A 10,493-nucleotide genomic window follows, 5' to 3' on the forward strand; every position below is an offset into this window, starting at 1 on the left:
CTTTTATTTATACCCGAACGACGTCGGGTACTCTGCTAGTTAAATAAATATATGTAAGGCGGGAAAACCTCCGAAGACATTTTTGAATTTACCCCAAACAAAAACTTTCTTATAGCCTTATCTTGTTCTTTTGTTCACAATTGAACATACCTATATTTAAATTTCTTATCATCTTCAAACAATGAAGCAAACTTTCAAAGAAAATTAACTTTTGTGTAATTCACTTGAATCCATCTCATACCAAGTTTGATAAAAAAATTCGAACTTTACTGCAGCATTCATCATACAATCCCTCGTCTCTATTTACTCCCTCCCTAAAACAGTACACACGTGGTCTAAAACAGCTTTATCCTTTTGCTTTTGACCACGTTCTGCAACCCACACCTCATACAACTCCCTCTTTGTGATCGTCAATATATCCAAAGGGGGACCTAGGGGGATGAAGAATCATTTGAGTTATATGCAACAATATTGAAATATTTTAGAAATTAAAAAATTATTGTGGTACAGCGTGGTTCAAACTTTTGGCAAGCTCTTCTTTTCACGGTTTTATATATTTTCAGCACAAAAATAATACATATTGTAACGATTTTACTGCAAATCCTCTTATTTGCCCTTTTGCTAAGTTCGTATCACTAAACTGTTGAATAAATAACTCCAATATTGAATAATGGAAAAATGGCCTTTATTAAAGTACTTCACAATAACACTTATACTTTGCAACTAGCTGGCTTAATAACCAAACTGATAGCTTAAATGAAACTGACTTTCAAAATAATACTGCTATTGCTCGCTAGATAGCGCGTCTTAATCGAAAACTGCCCATAGCGCCTCACCGCTGATGCTTTTATACTCTGTGATTTCCTCGTGGCACCTTCTAGGCGCTTCCAGAATTTTACTTAGTTAGTTATAAATTTCTCAGCTACAACTACAGATGTATAATTTCTCATTTGAGTAATACTTGCACAAATTATTGCCCTCTCTTGTGCCAACTCAGATAAGATATATGCATGTATTTGTGCATTGCCGCTCCGCTGCTCGTATACGTACATATGTGTAGACGCAATTATTGAATCGTTTATGTAGATACATAATGATTGAATTATTGATGTGAATTCACGTCACTGCTTAGCATCGGCCTAGAGATGGCAGCACTGCTTAGTTCTGCTAATATTCGTAACACTACCCTCCACCTAAGTCTGATCGTCCCGATCAGACCAATCTCTCGATCTAAACGCTGCTAGCCTTTCCAAATGAACCACTTTCATTTTGGTTCGTGGTTTGCCAATGGTTTGTATGCGGTACACTACATCATTGATCCGTTTTACAACTTTGTATGGGCCTTCCCAGTTACACTGCAATTTCGGAGACAAACCTTTTTTTCATATGTTGATTGGACCAAATTCTTTATGAAAATGTTTGCTGGGTTGGAGCTGTTTTGGTCGATATGTATAAAGAAAAAAACCAAGAGTTTTTTACTTTTCTCTTCTATGCATTTCGACGCATCCGCGTCATCATCAGGAAGTCTATTTATTTTCAAACAAACAACATGAAAATACAAAAGTAATCATTATTTTCAATAAACATTACAAATTCAACATTAAAACAATAACTCACAATAATTTAATTAGTTGTACAAACACAATAATATCACAGGACAATCGACACATTCATTTTTCTTATTTTCTATTTTTGTTTTTATCATTTTTTATTATTGCTGTATAAGCGCTATTTGTATTGTCAATGTCTTCTTTAAAATTCATGACATTCGTCATATGTTGTTGGATGCGGAGACTTTCCAGTGTCATCCTCCTTTTGCATCTTCTCTCAACATCTAAAATTTTTGCGTTCCCAAAATCAGCTGTATGGTCATTGTTTTTTTTTTATACATATCGACCAAAACAGCTCCAACCCAGCAAACAAACCTTTTTTTCGTTGTGGGTTGTATAGCAGCACCAAATCTCCTTCCTGAAACCCTTCCGAATTAATTATTTTATCGTACCTCTTCGTACCTATCGTACTTCATCTTGTCACTCATAATCTTTGCTCGTTGCCTTACCAGATCGTGTATCTCTCTCAGCTCTTCTTCCAAGACACCAGTGGATTTCTTGACATTCCTCTCCGCATCGGCATCTATCCCATACTTCAAATCAGCTGGCAGTCGAAGGTCATTGCCAAAAATTACCTTTGCGGGAGTTTGGCCCGTTGTCTCATGTACTGCCGATCGGTAGGCCATTAAGAATAATGATATGTGTGTATCCCATTCCTTATGGTACTTGTCTACTACTTTCCTTAAATGCTCCTCTAATGTTCTATTGAAACGTTCCACCATACCATCGGACTGAGGATGCAATGCAGTTGTCCGTGTTTTTCGAATGCCCAACTTCTTGCACATTTCTTGGAACACAGCTGATTCAAAATTCCTGCCTTGGTCAGAATGTATCTCCATTGGTACACCATACCTTGCAACCCATTCGTTTGTAACCACTTCTGCTACTGTTTCTGCTTCTTGGTTTGGGATTGGGTATACCTCTGGCCATTTACTGAAATAATCCATAACCACCAGTACGTATTTGTTTCCGTGGTTGCTAGTAGGAAACGGACCTGCGACATCCATGGCGATCCTTTCAAATGGTGCACCTGAAATATATTGCTTCAACTGGCCATGACTTCGTGTTTTGGGCCCTTTCGCTCTGCTGCAAACCTCGCAGTTGGCAATCCACTCGGTGACCGACTGACAGCAACCAACCCAATAGAATCTCTGCTTAATTTTCTCGAGCGTCTTCGTGATTTCAAGATGACCTCCACTTGGACCATTATGCAGCTCGCTGAGCACGTCAGGAACCCTCTTTCTGGGAACAACTATCAGTTTCTTCTTGCATTTACCATCCTCACTCTCCCATACTCGATGAAGGCAACCGGATATCAATTCTAAACTGTTCCACTGTGCCCAATATGACTTCGCAATGGGACTCTCTGCTGACATCTCTTCTCTGTTTGGTCTTTCGTTTCGTTCGAGCCCTTGCATAACACGTGATAGATCTGTATCTTCTAGCCGACACTTTCTTAGCTGTTCCTTGTCCCATTCATCTGTACATGTTATAGTCATTAGCCGGACATCTATAATGTCTTCTTTAGCCTCGGCCTTTGAACAGTGCTTGCATTCCAAACTACATGGTCTTCGTGACATTGGAACGCTCTTTCAATGTTTGAAAAGCTACTCCTTGCTCCTTCCATTCAAAAGCTTTATTTTTTCTTGTAAGCTCATGGAGGCTATGGGCTACGCTGGAAAAATTTGGTACAAATCGGCGGTAATATGTGAACAGCCCAAGGAAACTTCTCAATTCATGCAGATTCTGTGGTCTTGGCCAATCCTTCACTGCCTCTATCTTTTCATTCGCTGTACGGATACCTTCTGTCGTTACCTTGTGACCCAAATAATTTACTTCCTTTTTAAACAGTGCACACTTTTTGGGACTTAACTTCAGACCAGCGCCAGCTATTCTCTGGAAAACTTCCTCTAAGTTTTTAAGATGTTCTTCAAAGTTCTTAACCAATACGATGATTTGGTCCAGGTACACCAAGCATGTTTTCCAATGTAGTCCTTTCAGTACCTGGTCCATGAGTCTTGCATTACAAAGTCCAAAAGGCATCACTGTCACAATTGCCAAAGACCATCACCGACACTGAAGGCTGCTTTCTCGTTATCTTCCTCCTTCACCTCAACTTGCCAGTAGCTGCTTTTCAAGTCCAGTGTGGAAAACCATTTCGTGCCAGATAGCGAGTCCAGAGTGTCGTCAATTCTTGGCAATGGGTATCTTTTTTCGTAACGTCATTCAACTTCCGGTAGTCCACGCAAAACCTCATTTTTCCATCCTTCTTCTTTACAAGTACTACCGGTGAGCTCCAGGGACTAGCTGATGGTTCGATGACGCCGCTGTCGCTCATTTCTTGTATAATTTGACTCACAACTTCCCGCTTCGCCAGTGGAACACTACGTGGAGCTTGACGTATCGGCCTCGCGTCTCCAGTGTCCATTTGATGTTTCACAACATTGGTGCGGCCTGGTTTGGAACCATCCTGGTCAAATATGTTTGCGTACTTTAGGAGCAGTGGCTTTGCCTTACTCTGATAATCTTCCTCGAGCCCCTCCGTCTATGCCGTGATGTCATTTGAAAGATCAGTATTACTTACTAGATGAATCGTGTTCCTGGAGCTGTTCACAGTTAATAATAACTTCAGCCTCTTGGCATCTTCCCAAAATAGCTCCTTTGGTCAGTTTGAGTGGTGACTTGAACTCGTTGAGTACTCTTACCGGAATACGTCCATCTTATTTTGTCATAGCCAGGGTTTTTCCTACAAGTATGTTTAGTGCTGATTTGTTTGCTGCTTCGACAACCCACAATTTCTTTGTCCCACAATCTCCATCAACCTTTGCCCAGATGACTGCTTCGGATTTTGGTGGTATTTGCTGACTCTCTTCCACCAGCACTCGTTTACTGCTGTAGCCTCTCTCGTAGCCGAAATTAAGTGGTACATCCATGTTCTCATATCGCATCGTCTTGCTTTGCATGTCAATCTTGATGCCCTGGTCCAATTATGATTTCATCAACAATCTCTGCCACTATAAAATTGTGTACTACCGTGACGTTCCCAATTGCGACTTCACATGATACTTCTCCTAGAACCGTGCTGTCTTCTCCAGTGGCTGTACGCAATATTGCTCCATGCAATGGTCTTACCTTGTTGACTAAATCCGCTCGAATAATGGAATGGGATGCACCCGTATCTACAGTCAGTAAACGTTCCTTTCCATCAACATGTCCTCCAACAGTAAGATTGCTTGACCTTCTTCCAATTTGTAAGATAGAGATTATGGGGCATTCAATTGAGGGAGCCAGCTGTCGCCCCTTGCGGCTGACTCGCTTTAGTTTAACGATTGATTGGTCTTGGAGATCTGCTGATCTCCTTCAGCTCTGCGTATACGACCACCCACATTGTTAGAACTGTTAGGGTTGGTGTTGCAATAACGCGCAATATGCCCTGGGTTGCCGCACTTGAAACATTTCATAACTCCAGAGTTTTTCTGTTGTGATCCCTTCAGTGCTTCCAAAATTGTGTCCACCCAATCTGGCCTTTCTACTTCCACACGATGGGTTTTGTACGCTGGCTTGGCAGTGCATAACATACCGTTTCAGCAAATGTTTGCTTTGGGCTTGCGTATGTAGCGCGCTTTGTTTCGACGTCCCGTATGCCGTTTATGAAGCTCTGAATCTTTACCCTCTCGGTGTACTCCACGGGTGCGTCCGCATTTGCCAAATGTGCCAACCTTTCAACATCCGAGGCAAACTCCTGCAAGGTCTCATTCGCTCTTTGGTGACGGGTTTGCAACTCCATTTGGAATATCTGTTTTCTATGCTCGCTTCCATAACGTCTCTCGACAGCGGCCATCAATGCTTCATAGCTGTTCCGTTCGTACTCTGGAATAGTCTGTAAGATTTCGGCAGCTGGTCCTTTCAATGCTACGAATAGTGCAGCAACTTCTTCAGCATTCCAGTTGTTCACTGTTGCGGTCTTCTCAAACTGTAGCTTAAAGACCTGTAAAGGAACAGACCCGTCAAAGGATGGTGTTTTTACCTTTGGATTACTCCCTGAAACAGCTGGGCGATTTAGTTGTAACTGCTCCGTACGACCCTTCAAATCATCGACTTCTGCCTGAAATTGAGCGATTTTTGCATCCTACACTTCCAGCTTTGATGTTACCCTTGCTTCCTGTGCTTCTAACTGTCAAGACATTTATGTCACCTGCAATTATAAGCGCTCCTCGTGTTCTTCCATCTTGGATGTTATGCGTGTCTCTTGCGATTCCAGTTGGGATGCCATATATGTCTTCTGTTCTTCCAGTTGAGTTTCCATCTTGGATGTAATCTGTGTCGACATTTCTGACATACGCGTTTTCTGTTCTTCTAGTTGAGATGACATATACGTTTTCTGTTCTTCTAGTTGAGATGACATTGTCGATGTTTAAGCAGATATTGCAGCCAAAATCATGTTCAAGTCTGCGCTCGTAACTGTCTGCGATGTTTCGTTTTTCTCTTAAATTTGTGTTGTTGTCTCGTCCCCATCAGGATAAAAAACATACTCGTCCACATCAATTCCTTCTGCTTCTATTGCCTCTCGTAGCCGTGCCTGAAGTTCGAGTTTAACGCCGCTTGTGTTCAATCCACGGTTCTACAAACTCCTTCTTCAGTTGCTAGATCTTCAATTCACTGAACTTTGCCATGTCCTTGTTGTCCTCTGGAATTTATTCAACAATTCCTCTTCTGACACCAATTGTAACGATTTTACTGCAAATCCTCTTATTTGCCCTTTTGCTAAGTTCCTATCACTAAACTGTTGAATAAATAACTCCAATAGTGAATAATGGAAAAATGGCCTTTATTATAGTACTTCACAATAACACTTATACTTTGCAACTAGCTGGCTTAATAACCAAACTGATAGCTTAAATGAAACTGACTTTCAAAATAATACTGATATCGCTCGCTAGATAGCGTCTTAATCGAAAACTGCCCATAGCGCCTCTACCGCTGATGCTTTTATACTCTGTGATTTCCTCGTGGCATCTTCTAGGCGCTTCCAGAATTTTACTTAGTTAGTTATAAATTTCTCAGCTACAACTACAGATGTATAATTTCTCATTTGAGTAATACTTGCACAAATTATTGCCCTCTCTTGTGCCAACTCAGATAAAATATATGCATGTATTTGTGCATTGCCGCTCCGCTGCTCGTATACGAACATATGTGTAGACGCAATTATTGAATCGTTTATGTAGATACATAATGATTGAATTATTGATGTGAATTCACGTCACTGCTTAGCATCGGCCTAGAGATGGCAGCACTCCTTAGTTTTGCTAATATTCGTAACATTAAAAAACTAATAATTTCGTAAAAAATACTCAACCAAAAAACTTTTAAATACTTGCAAAATAATATAATTACGTGTAGATTTTAAATAACCAAAAAATATTTTAGCTTTTGTTTCTCCACAAAGTTTTATTTAAGTTTAAACCACGCGTTATTCACTTCTGTAAATTGTACTACTTAGCGCGCCATCAACAACTCACAGTTTGACAGCAGATTATTCAATGAAGAACAATAATTATAAGAAAATTATTATTAATTACCGTTATATACTGTGGGCATTTTAAAAACAAACTGCATTCAAATTAAAAAAAAATGACTTGAAAATTTTTACTTTTTCGCGTCTAAACCAAGCCAAAATACCACCGTGCGGCGGCCGCCGTTATTTAAGTTAATTTTGTTTCATTATACATACTTCCTTTTTTTATTTTATTATAGGTTATTTTGTTTTTGTTCATATTATTGTTGGTATTTTTTTTTTTTTAAAGTTACTTCAAAATTTTTTTTCTTTGTTTACACTTAATTAGTTCATGTAAATCTTACGAAGTAATGAAAAGAGATGTTACAATCAACAAATCTCAAAAAAAAAAAGAAACTAATTTCAACTTAAACCGTACCACGTGCCATGGCTCAACTATATGGTTGGCTCATCTCTACAGCAACAACATATCTTTGTTCAGATTGTCAACACCAACACGTTAGGCGAATGGAATGGAATAAACACATAAAACTTTGCAATTTTTGGGTGTTGTAAGAAAATATTGTCAATGTGCTGGTTACATTTTGAGTTTGCCATCTGATGAGATCAGCCAACCATGTAGTTGAACCATGCCACGTGCTATGTTTTTGTAAACACTTTGTGTATCAGTAATAAATCACGCATTTCCTCTTGTTTGCTTGTTTGCTATTAGAGCTGTTCGAACATTTGCCTGCACAGAAACTACGCCTACGCTTATACATTCTCTAATAGTGTTTTCTTTTCTGGCAAAAGTTTTACCCGCATGTTGCGCTATTAAATTCTTTAGATTCTAGATCAGTTAGCGCTCTGCAAAACGGCTATATTTCCCTTTTCTCCAAGCCATGATCTATTAAGGTGGCTGAACATAGATAATTTTATGAAAAATGAGGACACCAAGCAATCGTGCACTTTCGTAAACCTATGAATATACGAAACCTAAACCAGTTCAAAATTCATCGTTCAACTTCAAAAACTCGACTAGTAAATCGATTCAAGTAAAAAAGTAATAAGTAAATAATGGAGATGCCATAACGAAATGTACTCATTGAGCGTGTTAACTTATTCATTCCGTATGTTCGGAACATTCGTCTGCATTTAAGAATTTGTTTTATATTTGGAATATTATGTATATACTTATTTGGAATATGCGGGCCTCGTGAGGTAGTATCAAACGAACGTGTTCCGAATAGTCCAAATTAAATGGAAAAGAGCTTTCCGAAATTTCAAAATATAGAATAATTTAAAAAAATAATAATATTACTAATACTAAAAGCTAGAAAATAATTAGGTAGGTCTTAGGTACTAGTAATCACGTTCCTTATCAATCTAGGGCGTTGATCAGACAATTAAATAAAAGCGTTGGACGCGTCACAGAGTCAAGCTAAATAAAACCGTTTAAAAAAGGTAAATACTCCCTGTGTAGCGGACCGCACAAAAGCTTAGCTCTTCTGCAAAAGTCAGGCCGGAATATAAAGTTTTTTTGTCAGTTCATTGCGGCTACTGAGTAGAGTATCACACCACGCCGGCTGCCAGTTCGAAATCGTCCTATATCAAAATACTTTTCAAAATTTTCCTATTTCAGGATTTGTCACAAAAATTACCTATATCAGAATTAGATCAGAAGAACGCCTTATCTTGGAATGATTTTACTTAACTCTCTCGTATGTCCTTATGTCAAAATGCATTGCACTTATGGTCAGATAGGGAGTTTTAGAAACAAATTTTGAGATGGTGTGTTTTTGAATGAAATTCTGACGTACGGTATCCTTCAAACAAATTCTGAAAAAATGACCAAACCAACATAACTCTATATCATTTCACGAAATATTCAGTAGAAAAATAATTATTTTCGCCAAAACCTGTTGGCATTTACATATTTATTATCACTACTAATATACTACTAGATACTTTTCTACTAAAATTTTCGCTTAGGGGGATTGAATTATTCCCCTATTCCTTACTTCGTAAAAGTAACCCTTCCAGATTTTTAAACTTGGGGGTGTCAAAGCTCTGTCATCATTGGAGAACAACCCTGTAGTAATTGAATCATGGCAAAGCAAAAAATAAATCTTGAAGGCAAAAAAATTATTGTTCAACAGAATTTTTTCAATTTTCATTCAAAAATTATTACGAACCAACGCACAGTGGCGCCTTTTGAGTTTTTTCTTTGCAAAAATCATAACTTTTGAACCAATGAAGGTATTTTAAAAATTTAAAATGCAAATGAAAGCTAATTATTTGAACTTTTATTGTGTGAAAGCTCAGAATGTCACAGATACAGGGTGCTTCAAAAAAAGTCGAAAATTTTTAGAAAAATGCAAAAACAAAATGTTTTTAGTAAAAAATAAAAATAATAAAATGAGATTTGTCTTATAATGACGTATTTAAGCATTAAATAAGATAAACTAATGATTTTGATAAGATAGCGTGGCACTGCCCACTTATGATAAAAAGTTGTATCTAAGTAGTCACGTAATCAATAACTACCAAAATCGATAGACGTATTGTTTCTTTTAAATGGCAATACTCTTATAAAACTCAAATGTCCGTTTTTGGTGCCACAATAACAATGTGCTTCATCGTAAAATTTTACATGTTTTTTTTTTTCTGAATTTACAAGCCAAATATGTATTTTATTAATAACTAAAAGTTATTGAAAGTGGTTCAATGAATTTTTATTTGAGATGAAGATTAAACAGCCATCGAATTTGTGCTAAAAAGTTTGATCTTAGTAACCGCTTTACCAATTTGTACCAAACTCGATAGACGTATTGATTTCTATAAAAATTTAATACTCGTTAGAAGGCGAAATGCCTTAGCTTTAAAATAAATTTCATAAACTTTAGAGAAATTCATAACGAAAAGTATATACTTATAAATTACTAAATTAATTCTTTTTTTGAAATAAATAGATATCTTATTTTTCAGTAAAGTAGCAAAATTGATTAGTAAATCTCTTTTTCATTGTTGTGATAAGAAGTGAGAAACTTATTTTATCTTAACATAGTCATCGTCAGTGGAACCATTTCTGAGATATACGTATCTGTAAGATCTTTTTGAGTTCTTACCTACCTCATAGATGATATGACTGGATCAGAAGAGATAGCTAACATGTTGAAAAGGTCTTCGTTTTGTCTAACTCGTGATACTTTGCAGGTGTTCATACATCTATATCTTTTGTAGTCCTTGTTCTTAGATTCTTGAGCTTCTTCAGACAATTCTCCTAATGGTAAGCACTGGCACTCTATTAAATCTTTTCCATGTGCTAAAATTTTATGTACCGTTGGTGTAAGTTTCTTCTCAGGTTACTTTTGATGCAGCAACTC

This window comes from Eurosta solidaginis, chromosome 4, assembly GCF_040869045.1.
Source record: "Eurosta solidaginis isolate ZX-2024a chromosome 4, ASM4086904v1, whole genome shotgun sequence".
In the NCBI taxonomy this organism is placed as follows: domain Eukaryota; kingdom Metazoa; phylum Arthropoda; class Insecta; order Diptera; family Tephritidae; genus Eurosta; species Eurosta solidaginis.